The following is a 16767-nucleotide window of genomic DNA, read 5'->3' on the forward strand; positions in this document are numbered from 1 at the left end:
ATGTTGAGCAAAACTTTTGTCCAGGTTTTATGCTAATATTTTTTGTCAGTAATTGTTTAGGAAGATCCAAGCCTACACTTCTCAATGATTTTTTGATGGCCTTTTTGTGTTTTTTTAGTGGGTCTACACATGTTGTTTGATGCTTTTCAAAAACGTTTAAAAAGTAGTAGCTGTGGTATGAACATATATTCTTAAATTCACACAGATTAATTCCAGATCGTAAGTGGATCAAATCTTTTTCTTCCTCGCTCAATTCAGATACCGGCTGTAACTTTTTTGAAGGTGTGTAGGTTGTTTGGAAACAGTCAGATTTTTTAAATAACCCTATGCTACAGGTTTGAATATCTGACATACTGATTTCACTTTTGGTCTGATTACTGTTCTGGTTACTTTTATAGGATATTGGAAAAGTACTTACTGAAAGTTCGAATAAACTTAATAAAATACTATCCAAGCACTATTTAACACTGTAATAATTTTTTACTTCAAAACACAGGAGTAACAAAACAAAATCCAAGCGTACATTGTTACTTGAAGACGACAAAAACTTATTTTCGGTGTCTAAGTCACTTGGTACTTTTTATTTTTAAAATATAATTAATATTATTTTAAAAATTAGATAACTATTAAACAGGTTAAAAAGCCAACATAATTTTTCTTTTATCTAATAGCCTATACAATTAAGAGTATTTTAAAACAAATTTGAGCTTTCTATCAGGTCTGAGACTCTTGATATTGCAGTTTTTGTAAAACTGAACATCCGTTAGCTAAAAAAAAAAAAAAAAAAAAAAAAAAAAAAAAAAAAAACCTTGTAAATTTTTATTCATTTGAAAGGTTTTAATATATCTTTATGGTAATTTTTTTAACATTTAGATATAATACACAAACTTATTCCAAAATTTCATACTGATATCTTGAGTATTCTTTAATATACAAATTTTTTTAGTTGTGAGGACACGTTTAAGTTAAGATTTCCAACTGCTGAAACAACGCCAAATCTAAAAACTTTAAAAATTTATTAAAAAAACTATCAGAGAAAGAGCAAAAAAATTTTACAAGTGCTTTCAGGATGATAAAAGAAGTAATTGTACCAAGTTTCATCAAAATCTGACATGGTTGGTGTCAAGGCCTGGGTGACTTGACATGGAATGACCCAGTAGTATTATTCCTGCTTGTTGTGTCATACCTGAAATTGCAAGTATTGTTTTAATCTGGTTACACACCTTGGTTTCTTTATTTCTTCTGAATTTTGTGGCATTCGGCGTGTCTGTTCCAACTACTTCATATTTTCCTCGCAACTGAATCTAGTGTTGTATGTCTTCCACCTCTAACTGTTTCATCGTACAGCAATGCTTTATCACCTACCTTGAATTCTTTTGGGTTTTGTTAACTATCATACTGTTTCTTCTTAGCCCTTTTATTGTGTATTATTTATTGTCTACTCTAGCTTTGCCTACTCATATATGGCTCAAATTCGTAACTTATATTTGCGCATTCTTGTTGCAATGTTCCTGGGATATTTACCTTTCTGCCATATCCCAGTTCAAATGTCGTGTAGTCTGTACGGCTATGTGGTGTTGTTGTATACGAAAATTGCATATGAGACCCACTTGACCCATGTATTTTGCTCTCTTGTCACAAAGTGTCTCAGATATGTTATCAGTGTATGGCGACTCCTCTCCAATGCACCGTTTGACTCTGGGTTGCAAGCCTTAGCAGCATCCTACTAATATGCAACAATTTACAAACACTCTTGAAGATCGCTTAAATAGAAGCACAGACAAAATGTCATATCTTAAAATTGTGTGTCCTGCAGACACTTCTGCCACTATCTCAGTGTCTTGACATTCTGTTGTTATGACTAATGTAAACTTACTTCCCTTGGAATTTCAACATGTATCTCTTACCAGTGCTTCACGCATTTAAGTGACCTACAGTGTCCATTGAAAACTTTCAAATACACTTCTCTACCACATCCGTTATTTCTAGCGGCATTTTGCCTGTGTGACGTTCATCTGCTTTATTTCATCATTGAATAACCTTGGTGTCGACGTACTGTGTTGTTATACTGGCTACAAAATGGGGGGGGGGGGGGGGTGAAGTTCAAAACTGACTTCTTTATATGATGTATCCAACAGGTGCACAGTTGCATTTCACTGTTCACAACCACCCAATAATACACAGTTATATGGCCAGTGCACTATTGTTTAACTTTCGATAGGCCTCATTAATAGTTTGCAGCCAAATATCCACACATTGCTACAGTAGTTCACTGTTGAACATCTACGAGCAGTCAAAACCTAACCACACATTTCACAGTCTTTCGTATAAATTGAACAGACACTGTCATTGCTTTAACACACAGCCTGCTGGTGTAACACTTATTTCACAGGTAAATTGATGCATTGTTGTTGTTCTAACCAACACAGGTTTCTTGTCTGAAACTTGACCATTGACTGACTGTGTCGGGGCCAAAAATCGGACCCTTATATATCCTCACAATAATAGGCACTGAAACTACACATTGTTCAATGTTTAATTTACAGAAATTACAATTAAAACTTAACTCCTTCAATTAACTGTGACATTGTAAATTTGTGCCTTTTTAACAGTTTCTTCTACTACAAGAGTTAAGCCGTATTATTTGTTTGAATCATAAAATTAACAAATATAGTTACGCAAACCGTACTTGTGGCAAAACTGTTAATTACTGTGGAATTAATGAAGAGCTGGCTTTGCTAACATAATTTCAAATAGAGCCAAATAGATCCTTTAAGAATAGTATTAGTTGTTCCTCCAAATGTTTATAATCCGTACAGAATTTATATTTGTTTATACGTCAACAACAGACAATCACTGATTTCACCCTACAATGAAAGTATTAACCAGGAATAGTCAAAATAAATTAGATAATCAATAACATACATAAACTAAGCACAAAATTAGATCTGGTGCTTTTTGTTTAAACTGAGGGCTAACCTTTCTCTTTTATGAAAATACTATTTCAGTGCTCGCTTGGGTTTGTTGCATGTTCACCTGATTACCCTTGTTCTTTCCTTCCAGCTGACCTCATTCATTACAGATACTCATACTGGGCTATATTCTTCTAAGAGCATCTACATTCAGCCTACCCATTTGTAAATTACTTCATAGGCATTATCCTAAAGTTTAAGCCTCCACTTTAGGAGTTTTGTGCTAGGATCCTTTACACTGAATGTCCATGTTAATGGCTTATGGTTTATTACCTCTGATGTCCAAGATGGGTGAAGTCATTACTGATGAAGGCAAACAAATGGAACGCTTTGTTGAACACTATCACGAGTTTTATGCAGCCGAGAATGAAGTTAGCGAGGATGCATGTGACGCCATCAAACAAATGCCAGTTATGGAAGAACTAGATGCAATGCCTACTATGGAAGAACTTAGTAGAGAAATAGATTCTCTTGCTAACAGAAAGGCCACAGGTGAAGATGGGATCCCTGCAGAGGTTATTAAATATAGCAAGTCTGTTCTTCTGAAACATTTATATTCATTTATCACAACCAGCTGGGAAGAAGGTTATGTCCCGATCAGTATGCAGAATTCGAGGATAGTTACTCTATATAAACAGAAAGGGAACAGAAGTGACTGTAACAATTACCGAGGCATCTCATTACTAAGTGTAGCCGGGAAAGCTCATGTAAGAGTCATCCTAATGCGATTACAAATCTTAGCTTCCAGAATCTACCCAGAATCTCAGTGTGGCTTCAGGCCCGGCCGATCAACCGTAGATATGATCTTCTCCTTAAGACAGCTACAAGAGAAATGTCGTGAGCAGCAGAGGCCACTTTATATTGCTTTCATTGACCTTGTTAAATCGTTCGATTTAGTGAGCAGAAATGGGCTTTTCAAACTGTTGCAGAAGATTGGATGCCCACCTAAACTACTACAGATAATTGTATCTTTCCATGAGAAAACACAAGCAACAATCTGCTTCAATGGTAAAACATCAGAAGCATTCTCTGTTAATAGTGGTGTGAAACGGGTGTGTGTTAGCTCCTACATTATTTAGGATTTTCTTTTCCCTTCTGCTCAGATTTGCCTTTGAAGACTGTGAGGAGGGAGTGTATCTACATACTAGGTCTGATGGAAATCTTTTCAACATTGCTCGCCTCAAGGCCAAGACCAAAGTAAATACAGTTGTTATCCGTGAGTTGTTATATGCGGATGATGCAGCTCTAGTAGCAAACACAGAAGATGAGCTGCAGTTTATAATCAACAAATTATCAAATGCCTGTGAAAAATTTGGCCTACTCATCAGCCTTCAAAAGACTAAGATCATGTCGCAGAGCACTACCAGCCTTCCATCCATCAGCATTGATGGCAATCCTCTCCAGGTAGTTGATGACTTTACCTACTTGGGATCCACAATATGTAGCAACTTGTCCATGGACACTGAAATTACTAACAGAATTGCAAAGGCATCATCTGTCATGGCTAGATTGAAAAACAGAGTATGGAACAACGGACTGCTTACCATTTAATGTCTACAACGCTTGTGTTATAAGCACCCTCCTCTATAGCTGTGAGACGTGGACAACTCTTTCTAGGTATGAATCTCGACTCAACAGCTTCCATCTCCGCTGTCTCCGGAAGATCCTTCAGATCTCTTGGAGAGATAGTACCCAACACCGAAGTGTTTCATCGTGCAAGCACAACCAGCACTTTTGCACTCCTGAGTCATCAACGTCTAAGATGGTTGGGACATGCCAGGCACATGGATACTGAACGGATACCAAAACAACTGCTGTACGGAGAACTTCAGGAGGGTGTGAGGCCAGTGGGATGACCGCATCTTCGTTTCAAGGATGTCTGCAAGAGAGACCTGACCAAGACCAGAATCAATCCAAGTTGCTGGGAAAGCATTGCAGATGACCGTGTCAAGTGGCGAGTAACTGTGCGCAACGGTGTCAAGCTCTCAGAGGACGAACGCACACAGGAGCAAATCAGGAAGAGGACAAAGCGAAGAGACAGAGCGGCTTCTGTTCGAAGTCCCTCAAATTTCAAATGTCCAAACTGCAGTAGGGACTGCCACTCTCGAGTGGGACTTTTTAGCCACAGCAGACGCTGCGGACTCTGAACTAAGCATGTTACACCATCATCCCTCAAGGATGGACGGATGCCATTATTATTATAAACTGTCGTCCATGTATATATGGTTGGAATCACTTTGCTACAAATACTTATGGTTTGTTATTATTGTTAACTGTTGTCCATGTATGTATGGTTGTAATTGCTTTGCTGCAAATACCAACAGTTCTTTCTCTGTCGTACTATAATTTAATTCTGCCTTGTTCAGTGACTTAGATGGGTACACAGTGAGTAAATATGCACCATACCACCACCTCCTCCTCCTCCTCCTCCTTCTTCTTCTTCTTCTTCTTCTTCTTCTATATGAGAAGACTGCCTCCTATAGCTTAATTGCTCACTGCCATATAAACGGTTTTGTGAAATCTGGGTACTGAAGTAGTGGTGGGTTAACCAATTTCTTGTTTAGTTATTCAAAAGCATTGTTTTGTCTTTCACCCCTTTCCTATTTTACATCTTTCTTTAGCAGTATGTCTAGAGGATTCGCAATTCTGCTATAATTTGCAAGAAACTGATGGTAGTACCCAACACTTTTTCGCCTTTGCCATGTTCACTGTGATCCTCTTATCTGTGGTACAAAGACGCAAGAAAATAACTTCTTTTCTAAAAAAACTCACACTCTCCTGGTTGCAGATTTAAATCGCAACCTGTCAAAGATTGAACAGAGCTACTTATGTGCTTCTACAGGTTTCTTCCATAACACGTGGTATCATCTAGATACATGAAACATTTAATGCTTGGCAGACCTGCCAAAACTGTGTTCATTTATCACTGGAGACATTCTGGGGCTCCTATCAGTCTCACTGTTATTCATTTTTACTCATAATGTTGATGCTTTCATTTGAATGTAGTCTACTCTCTGTCCTTTTCACCCATCAATATGTGATGGTATCTCTTTACAAGGTCAAGTGTTGAGAAGCAGTTTGCTTACTCTAATCGGTCCAAGATACTGAAGATATTTGGTTAGCGGAAATGCGTCACCTACAGTAATGTTATTCAGTTGCAAGTAGTCCACTACAATTGTCCACTTCTGTTTACCACTGACTAACAATAAAGGTGTGTTCCAGGCACTCTTGTTTTAGACAATTATATCATCATTTAACATCTAATCTCTCTGCTCTTTCAAAACCTCTTTCTGTGTGTCGGGTATTCTGTATGGTCTAGCATTTATCACTTCCCTGCATGTTATGGTCATTTTGGGATTATGTGCATCACTGTGGAGGAATGTGACAAATTGTCACCTGGTAGATGGAATACATCTACATACTCTAATGCCCTTCCTTTCTTTGGCATTTAAATGATCCGCTCTCCACTGTTTCTGCAAAATGCTACCACGATTTCCTGTTTTCCCTATGCTTCCTCACTTCTTTTTACTTTCCGTACCTTTGTTATGCTAATTATTCTGTCACCTACTTGATGTTCTTTAATTGTACTTTGCCTTCTGACAGATTTATTGCACTTACTATGCACCTATTGTTTCGCACTTTCACTAGTGATTCCTGAACATTTGAAATTTCCTGTTGGGGATATCTTTCCTCTTATCACCCGGCACCTTGCCATCTGCTTTCAACCACAATATCTTTTCCACATGTCACCCAATTTCTTCTTGGACTCCTGATCGGACTGGAACTTACATCCTTTCGATTCCTTTTCCACTATTAAGGGTACCCCTTTCCCTTGTAAACTTTTCCCGCATAGTCTAATTTAACTTCCTGCTGTGCTAGAAAATCCCTGCCCATCAGTCCGTCATATGGGATGTCTAACCCCGAACTGTACACATGAAATGTGTGTTCAACATCTCCAACACTTTTCACACTGCTCATAATGCACTTACTGCTTCGCTGGTAACACCCTTTAATCGAAGCCTGTCTGCTTCTGTATTCTGACTGTACAGTCTACGGGGATACCTCTTCTCTTTAACAAACATAGCCATGCACCTGTATTTGTTAACAGTTTTAATTTCTTCCTTAACTCTACACAATATAACACTAACACATCATTTTCTAACTATTGGCTTATTTACTGTGATAATGCTCACCCTTTAGTTTTCTTAAACTACTTTCCCTGTTTTGCTTGACACTGTAACTCTTCTTTTTTCTCCATGCATGCCAAGGCCCTTCATGATAGTCATTAGTGTACTGACCTGGTCATTGACACTTAATGTCTTGTATCTTGATGCACGGTACACCACAGTTCCTGACAGATTACACAGTTGGCCTCCCCCTTCTCACAATGAATGCAATCTGTTAACTTTTCTGCAATTTCCTTTAAACATGCTGTGGTCTGTTTTCATCATTTTCCTTACGCATGCCATGCATGGGCCTGTGTGACCTGGTTTATCACAATCATAGCTGAAATTTGTGAATTTTTGTCCCTGCATAGTGCAAATCCTTTTTTCTAGCGTTTTTCCTACACTTACTTGCTATGTGCCCTTGTAAACTACACATAAGAAATCTTAACTCCTATTTGACTTAAATGCTCCATGTGCACGCTCTTTCCTTATTTGCAGGGCTGTTCTGTGTTCTTTCATTGACAACGGAGCACTTTTCTTCCTGTAATACTAATTCTACTGCAGGAGCTAATCCAGTTTCAACTCAACTTCTGACTTTTATTTGTATTTAATCATTACTTAGCCCTTGTATAAAGCATTCTCTACCTAAAATGTCTGCCACCTCTATGGCACCTTTTTTGTTTTCTCAACTTGTGACCCTAATCAAGGCTTCCATAAAACTTCTCTATTTTGGTGGTCCATTGGCCTAGAAGAAATTGGTTCCCAATGGCCTTGCCTTAACTGGAAAATGCTGAATAAAAATTTTTCAGTGAATTCCCTCAGGTCTCCTTTGTTACCGTCAAAAGATTTCCCTAACATACACAACAATTCCTTAGGAGTTACTTTGCTGTTTACTGATGATCAAATTCTCTTGATGCTCAGCTATGAATCGGTGCCGTTTGCACTGACCTTGTGGCTCTACTCAGTGGAACGGTCTAATTCCTCTTGGAGCAGGATGTGGCCATGCATCAGGCCACCACTGATTTTGCTTGATGCACTGCTCCTTGCAGCTCACCCTGTGATAGTGTTGCCCAAATGCTGCATGTCCTCTTGTTTTTCTATCCCACACCTATCTGTCCGCTACTCCTATCTGCTTCAACTGCCGTGACTCTCCCTTCAGAATGTTTTCATCAGAGTTTTAATCAATTCCCCCATCCCCCTTACCAGTCCCTGACTTGTTGTAGTATTGAAGAGCCCTCACCATCTCACTGACTCTAATTACGTACTATTTTTCAGAAGCAGACTGGAGGGAGGTAGGCAACTGTGGTAAATTCCTTGCTATAGGTTCTTCATGACATATATATGTCTCTTCCAGAGACTCTCCCTGATCTGTCTCTTACAATGGCTCTGAAATGATATTTATGGCTGACAGTGTTATTTCTTAAACACAGCTGATGTGTCTATGGCACCACCGGCTGAAGAGATTTCCTTGTGGTGACTTGAAGCATCTGACATTTTATGTAAGCCTGTTGTCATGTTCTGGTGCTCTGCCTGCCTTGTAACTATTTGTTCATTGTGCTTGTGATGCTTTCCCTCGGTATTAATTCTTAGGACTTGGCTGTCATTTCCATGGATAAACGACATAACGTCTTTTATAATGAAAACAATTTGAAGTTATCACATTGCTCTGTTACCTATCAGGAAACTCGTTATCAGTTGCAGCTTTTTAAACGTGTTACGCAGTGAAGTATCGAAATAATTATTTTTTTCCATATACTTTGCAATATACGAGGGCCTATTGAAAAGTAATAACTGTGAATTTTTTGTGTGAGGACTCTTAAAGCTTTTTTTTTTTTTTTTTTTTTTTTTTTTTTTTTTTTTTTTTTTTTTTTTAAAGTTATTAACATTCTACATCTTTATTGTTCATATTTACATATTTGTTTCTCAACATAGTCACCCTGGCAATGAACACATTTCTCCCAATGAGAGACCACTTTGTTGACACCATCACTTTAGAATGCTTGTCTTTGTTGGCGGAGCCACAACTTGACCTCTGCTTGCACCACTTCATTACTATCAAAATGAAGTCCTTGATGTTCTTTAAGTTTTGAAAACAGATGGGTCCAAGTTGAGACCATACGGAGGATGATCGTTGACAGTGAACCCAACACATCGGATTGTTGCAGATGTCGCAGCCCTCGTGTGTGGTCTGGCATTGTCTTGCTGAAGGAGAGGGCACTCCATCTGTGGACGAACTCTTCGAATTCGAAACTTGATTACAGCATGCTGTTTGTCATGCACCAACATAGTTACATTACACACAGCCATGTTACACGCTACAATTGGGAGTCCTCTAGCGGCAGAGGGCTGCAAGTAAGTAAACATGAGGAATAAAGATGTAGAATGTTAATAACATGTGTTTTGTTTGAAAAGCTTTAAGAGTTTTCGTATAAAAAATTTGGAGGCATTATTTTCCGGCATGCCCTCGTACAATCACAATTGTGATTTTATTAGTACACACGTGAGGCGATTTTGACGGCTCCTTTGCTTCCATTTCCCTCGTGGCACGTGTAACAAGTTTACTTTGTTTTGTAGTCAAATATTGTCAGATTTAGTAGAGTGTTCACTATTGTAATAGAAAACTTAAGTGTGGAAGCGCTGCTTGTAATTCATATGCACAAACTATTATGTTAATCTCTGGATTATGTTTAACTTCTTTTACTCTTGCGAGGTTTTTGTGTAATTGTTGCCATACATGACACTCTTTTGCTGCTTCCTTACATATTGGGGATTAAAGGCACAACAAACATAAAACTGAGCATGTAGTACCCTAACAACATGAGTTCTCATCTTTATTTCCCACTTTCCATTATTGAAGAAATTAAGTGAAAAGTTGAAGCTTTTGTAAAAAGGATAAAAATGCAATATTTTCGACCTGGTTTTGCAAAAATCTTTGTCCTATAAAATTTTCCAGTCTGGGCTCATTAGAGAGACCATGCGTGTAACCACAAGAAAAGGTGTATTGAATTATTCAATGCAGGCAAACAATTTGAATCAAGTTGTGTGCAAAAATTGCGGCACAAAAGATGTAAGCTTCGCATTCTTGACTCATAGAGTAAATGCGTGCTGAATGTGAAACTTGATACCCAGTAGTTCAGTAGCACAAGGTTGTGGACTACGAAATTCCTTTCACCTGTTATTTTCCAGTAGTCTGTAGCTGGGTTAATGTTTGAATTCATGCAGAATGTAATGTTTCCTGTAACCCCAGTGCAAGAAACCTTCTGTCTATGCCAACTGACAGTGAATGTTTATAATCAATTGCCTCAAAATTGACATTGCCAGATTCTACCTTTACCACAAAGGTACTGCAAAGAAAGGATCTAATGAGGTTTGCTCATTTCTTCTTGATTGTATTGAGGAGAAAGCCAGCCACAAAATGAAATTTCTGTATGTCTTCCCAGGTGGGTGTGGTAGACAGAACAAAAACCACAGTCCTGTTCATGTCTTACATTGGTGGATGAAAAGGGATGTGAAACAGTAACGCATTGTTTCCCAATTAGGGGCAACTCATACCTACTGTTTGATACTATAATGCAATGGGATAGGTAACAAAATCTACTGATCAAGCAGCAGCAGGAGAACACACTTATCGAAATGGTTTTACATATGCAAGCTTTCGGAGCCAGTGGCTCCTTCTTCCAGCAGAATGGTTGAAGGGGGAGGAACAGGGATGAAAGAAAAGGACTGGAGAGGTTTAGGAAATGGATTAGAGTTCAGAAAAGTAATCCAGAACCCCGCATCAGGGGAGACTTACCAGATGACTGAGAAGGAAGGTCTGATGTTGTAGGCTTGATAGTCATAACTCATTCTTTGATATGATTGGTACTATAGCAGTGTGATGTTTGTGTTGTCAATGGAATTGAATTTAAAGCCAGGGTAACAGTTCTTCCGTGTGAATCTTAAGTGTCAACACGCTTTGCTCTGCAAATTCTTTGTTCCACCTCGTTCACTTGTAGTGATTGAACCCATGTTCTGTGACCACATATGGACTAATTATGTTCATTCCACAAGTATGTGTTTTTTACCATGTGCATGTTCTTTGTTCACGAGGTGGTGGTGTGTTCATTTAATGAATTAAGACTGTGTGTGTTTTTACATGTTTCAGTGAAGTGTTTGACTGCCTTGAGTTGTTTATGTTAAACATGATGTTCAGTGACCCAGGTTCCTTTCAATGTTTCAGTACATATCGAGACATCCGTGCACACTAAAATCAAGAAAGGAAAAAAAAAATTGTCTTTTGCATGCTATGCGGGTGTGATATTAATATTGTGCATAGTGGAAGAAACAATTTAAGTAATCCTGTGAAGTGCAGTAAACATGCCAGTCATGTTAAATCGGAGGACTAGAAAATCAACACTTTTTTTCCTTTCTTTTTTTTTTTTTTTTTTTTTTTTTTGCCAAACCTGGAAATATTGACAGTGACATAATTAGGGCTATATAGCTGTGGCTGCACGAAAACGACATACATTGTAAATAAAATAGCAAAAAATGAATTATCTGAAGTAGTTAGTACTTTCAGAATGGACCATTTTCTTTGGCAATGGATGGAAGAAATGACACAAATGCTAAATTGTATCCTGTTGTTACATTCTATGATATTTCACAGGAAAAAGTAGTGAACACTGTGCTATCCATACCAGCTTTAGATGGATGCTCAATAGGGCGAAACATAGGTAACATGACGTTACGACAGCTGAATTCTCATTACATACCAGTTGAAAACTGTGTGGCTTTCTGTTCTGACAATGCTCCTGTTAATGACAGGACACAAAAATGGAGTTTCAGCAGTTCTGAAGGAAGTTCAACCAGATATCGTCGTCCTAGGTTGCATTAGCCACCTGTGTGGCTTTCTGCTCTGACAATGCTCCTGTCAATGACAGGGCACAAAAATGGAGTTTCAGCAGTTCTGAAAGAAGTTCAACCAGATATCGTCGTCGGAGGTTGCATTAGTCACCTGATTAATCTAGCAGCTGAAAAACATGCTGCAAGATTACCACTTAAAGTGGATCATATCCTTGTTGATATATTTTATTTCTGAGAGAAGAGTGTCAAAAGAAAAAATGCCATCAGAAATTTCTGAAGTAGCACAATAAAGAGGCAAAGAAAATTCTGAAGCATGTATGTACTGGATGGTTATCTTTTAGTAAAATGGTTCAAATGGCTCTGAGCACTATGGGACTTAACATCTGTGGTCATCAGTCCCCTAGAACTTAGAACTACTTAAACCGAACTAACCTAAGGACATCACACACATCCATGCCCGAGGCAGGGTTGGAACCTGCGACCGTAGCAGCCGCGCGGTTCCGGACTGCACGCCTAGAACCGCTAGACCACCATGGCCGGCTATCTTTTAGTAGATGTTTGGATAGGCTACTGGACCATTGGGATCTGCTTCACTCTCTCTTCAAGGAGGAAGTAATATTATGTACCCAAAACATTTCCATGAGCTTGCCACCTTTGAGAATACCTAGAGTTGAACAAAGTGGATCCAATGAGCATTAGAAGAGGAGAATTCTTGATTCTGCTACTACACATGCCAGTAAAAGCATAGCATATTCTTCCAAATGTGACCAACCCATCCTAAAAAGTAAGACTTCTGCTACAAAATATGAGGAAAAATTGTTTACGTTCATATCCTCAAACTTGAACAAGGCCTTTTGCACTTCCCTTCATCTTCATGTGACTATTCTTGTATTTCACAAATTGAATGTTGCCCTTCAGTCTTCTTGCCCATAAGTTCTGTTTTTATTAGAACTTCTAATGGATTTGCTAAAGCAATTATCAAAAGTTCCTCATTGCTTGAAATTGTGTACAACTTGATTCAGAATCAAAGAAGTGATGACAAGTTAATTATTGGCATTCAGACTTCAGACATAGTGAATGATCTTCAGGATACAGATAAATCCCTTTTCTTTTCATCAGTGAGAAACTATATTTTACTGCCTGTGACTACATCATCAAGTTTCCATTCAAGGATGATATGATAAAGCATGCTCAAGTTGCTAGGGTAGACAAAATTGAAGATGCAAAGGTTTCTTCTGTTTGTTGTTTCTTGGGATATCATGTTATGCTAGGAAGAGAGTGAAACTACAGCCGAGGTGGTGAATGAGGTTCAGAGGCAGTTCACAGCTCTTCAGGTAGATGACACTTTGGCTGCTAATCGAGATGCTGCAAGTGATTTCAGTTGGGCACAGATATCAAGAATTTGCGGAGCCAATGGACCTCTAAACCATAACTGAATTTCTAGAGTAATGCTCTGTTCTCACCATACCAGACAGCGGTGCAGAATGTGAATGTGTTTTCAGTCTTGTGAAGAAAAATAGAACAGAGTTCAGATCATCCATGTTGAATGAATCTCTGGAGTCTATTTTTATTTTAAAAATCAGGAGTTCTGGTCCGTGTTATGATACAACATTTTCTCAAGACTTTTTGTAGAAAGCTAAGCGGCCAAAACTATGACTTTAAAGTCTAACTAGCATGTGATTTGCAATGTGTAGCCGGCCGGAGTGGCCGAGCGGTTCTAGGCGCTACAGTTTGAAACCGCGCGACCGCTACGGTCGCAGGTTCGAATCCTGCCTCTGGCATGGATGTGTGTGATGTCCTTAGGTTGGTTAGGTTTAAGTAGTTCTAAGTTCTAGGGGACTGATGACCTCAGAAGTTAAGTCCCATAGTGCTCAGAGCCATTTGAACCATTTTTGCAATGTATATTATATTATTTCTTGGAGTATCCTGTGTAGAGCATGGATTATTGTTATTTTGTAGCCCAGAAGTATTACTACTTTCATCAAGCCGGGGTATTTTGGAAAACATTCGATTTTTTTGTTGCACTTGAGTTTTACTGATACTCCTTTTCAAAAGTTGGCAGGTATGTAATATGCAAGACAGAGAGTACTGATAAAACATTGTGCATGAGTAAATAAGAATGAAAAGCTAACTGCATTGTATATATCAGAGGTGGGAGGGGGATGGCAAAAAACAGACAGGTCAGAAAATGAAAGACGTAGAAAACTAAAACAGAGCAAACGCAGAGTAATTACTGTGAAGAAATACTGAGACAGAAGAAGTTAACGTAAATTAAGGCCAGGAGTTGAGAGAAACTGTTGTCTGGGGGAAGAATCCAGATAGTGTGCGTAGTGAAACAGCCACTGAGGTCACAACTGCCACGTTGTAGAGCATGCTCTGCTACAGGAACTCGTGTGTTGACAGTACACACCCTCTGTCTGTGGCCATTCATCCTAACTGATAACTTGGTGGTAGTCATGCCGATGTAAAAGACCAAACAGTGTTTACAAAGCAACTGGTATATGATACGTCGTTTCACAGGTGTCTCTCCTTTTCGCCAGTTACAGGGCTGGTATAGGTGGTGGTAGGAGGGTACATAGGGCAAGTCTTGTACATAGGGCAAGTTGTGCAGGAGGGATGGTCACAGAGGTTGGAGCCATAGCTTAGATAGAAGGGTGCATGAGGAGTATAGGGCATGACAAGGATATTGTGAAGGTTGGGAGGGCAACAAATAGCTATTCTAGGTGTGGTGGGCAAAATCTCAGACAGAACGGATCTCACTTCAGGGCACGATTTTAGGAAGTCATAGCCTTGTCGAAATAGCTGATTAATGCATTCGAAACCAGGATAATGCTGAGTGACAAGTGGTGTGCTCGGAAGTTGTATTTTGGGACCAACAGTACCAGGATTGGATGTGATTGCCCAGGAAATTTGCTTTTGAACTAGGCCAGTGGAGTAATTACCACCAGTGAAGGCTGAGGTGAGATTGGTGGTGTGCTGCTGTAAATAGTCAGCATCTGAGCAGATAAGTTTGCTTGATTTCCAGTGCTGTCTGGGAGGGAATGTTTGAGATGAAAAGGATGACAACAGTCAAAATGTAAGTACTGATGTTTGTTGGGTGTAATGTGGACAGAAGAGTATTGCTGGCCTTCAGTGAGGATGAAATCAACATCAAGGAAAATGGCATGGGATTCGGAATAAGCCCATGTGAAAATTTAATTGGGAGAAGGTTTTAGAGATTCCAGGAGTTTTAACCGGTCAACCTTACCATGAGTCCATATGGGAAAGATGTTATCAATGTATCTAACTCAAAGCAGAGATTGAGGCCTATGGATCCCAGGAGAGCCCTCTTCAAGTGACCCATGAGAAGGTCGGCATAGGAAGGAGCCATCCCAGTTCCTATGGCCGTACCCCTGATCTGTTTGTAAGTCTGCCCCCTCCTCAGAGGTGAAGTAGTTATTGGTGAGTATAAAATTGATTAATGTGAGTAGGAGGAATGTCATAGGTTTTTTATTATTTTGTTATATCTACCTTTTGATGGGGACTTCAGCATGGACGAGAGGGGGGGGGGAGGGGGGGGGGACTGTATCTACATTCTTAAAGAGTATACAGAACTTTTTCTACAGTCAAATGTTCGGGGTATTTTTTAGGTGAAAATGGTTGAAACCTCAGATATTAGTAACATACCTGACTAGTGGCCTTAGTACGACAAAGAGATTGTTTCCAGAATGAGATTTTCACTCTGCAGCGGAGTGTGCGCTGATATGAAACTTCCTGGCAGATTAAAACTGTGTGCCGGACCGAGACTCGAACTCGGGACCTTTGCCTTTGGCGGGCAAGTGCTCTACCAACTGAGCCACCCAAGCACAACTCACGCCCCGTCCTCACAGCTTTACTTCTGCCAGTACCTTGTCTCCTACCTTCCAAATTTTACAGAAGCTCTCCTGCGAAGAGCACCTTTTTTGGCTTTTGAAGTAATGGTCCCCATTTTGAGTTTGACCTCCACTTGCCAAATTTTGCAGAAGTGCGGCTCATATGGGGAAGGACGCCATACTGTGGTACATTAATTTTCCACTATGTCCTGTTATCTTTCCCACCTACCAATCAAGTGGATCTACGTCTACACACAAAACCCATTGTGGCAACCAGTCCATTGTGATGGATTTGTCATGTACCCTCTCGCCCCCTGACAACGCAGGGATTGCTCTGTTGATGCCTGGGCAGTAACCCTCCTGTGTCAGCCAAGAAGTAGGTGCCTGTCAACTTCGGAGTACCATGACTCGAGGCAATGGCTACTGTGCCAAGTGGCATTTGCCTTGGTGGAGTGGTGCCCGCAGGGAGAGCCTCCATTCAGAGTGGCATCGGGCCAGATGTTCCCCAGTGAAATGGATCAAACTTAACTGGCTGTGCCAACACAGCCATCTTAGCATTTAAGAACAGTGACTTTAATGCAGAGGTTTACAATCCTGCAGCATTTCTGTCTTTGTCCAGGTCTCAAGACAGGAGCCATGTAAGAAGAAATGGAAGCTGCATACTAATCTGGTGCGACATGGAGTCCATTTTTCTTGCCGCATCCAGAAGGGACCCAAAGATAAAAGAGTGTATACTGGAGCTTTTATCCTGGTTAATGTCTACCTGTCAGTTCGGGCAACAACCTGTAATGTTTATCTCCCACCAGATGGACCTTTCCATTATCACGAGCTGTAGAGTCAGTGGAACAGCTGTCTTCCCCCTTCCGGGTACTGGGGGTCTTTAATGCCCATAATCCTCTGTGGGGCCGCGACACTGTGTCTCGAAAAGGCCGTTTA

General features: G+C 39.7%; 1 protein-coding gene and 1 non-coding gene across 2 annotated transcripts in view; one reads left to right on the top strand and one right to left on the bottom strand.

Moving 5' to 3' along the window:
• LOC126481641 (probable peptidyl-tRNA hydrolase 2) overlaps positions 1-16767 on the top strand; it is a 54224-nt gene that overhangs the window by 17490 nt on the left and 19967 nt on the right. The window lies entirely within an intron of this gene.
• Positions 15752-15826, bottom strand: Trnaw-cca (transfer RNA tryptophan (anticodon CCA)). Its single transcript has one exon. It is a non-coding gene; the product is annotated as a tRNA-Trp (tRNA).

The sequence above is a fragment of the Schistocerca serialis genome, chromosome 1 (assembly GCF_023864345.2).
Source record: "Schistocerca serialis cubense isolate TAMUIC-IGC-003099 chromosome 1, iqSchSeri2.2, whole genome shotgun sequence".
Lineage (NCBI taxonomy): Eukaryota > Metazoa > Arthropoda > Insecta > Orthoptera > Acrididae > Schistocerca > Schistocerca serialis.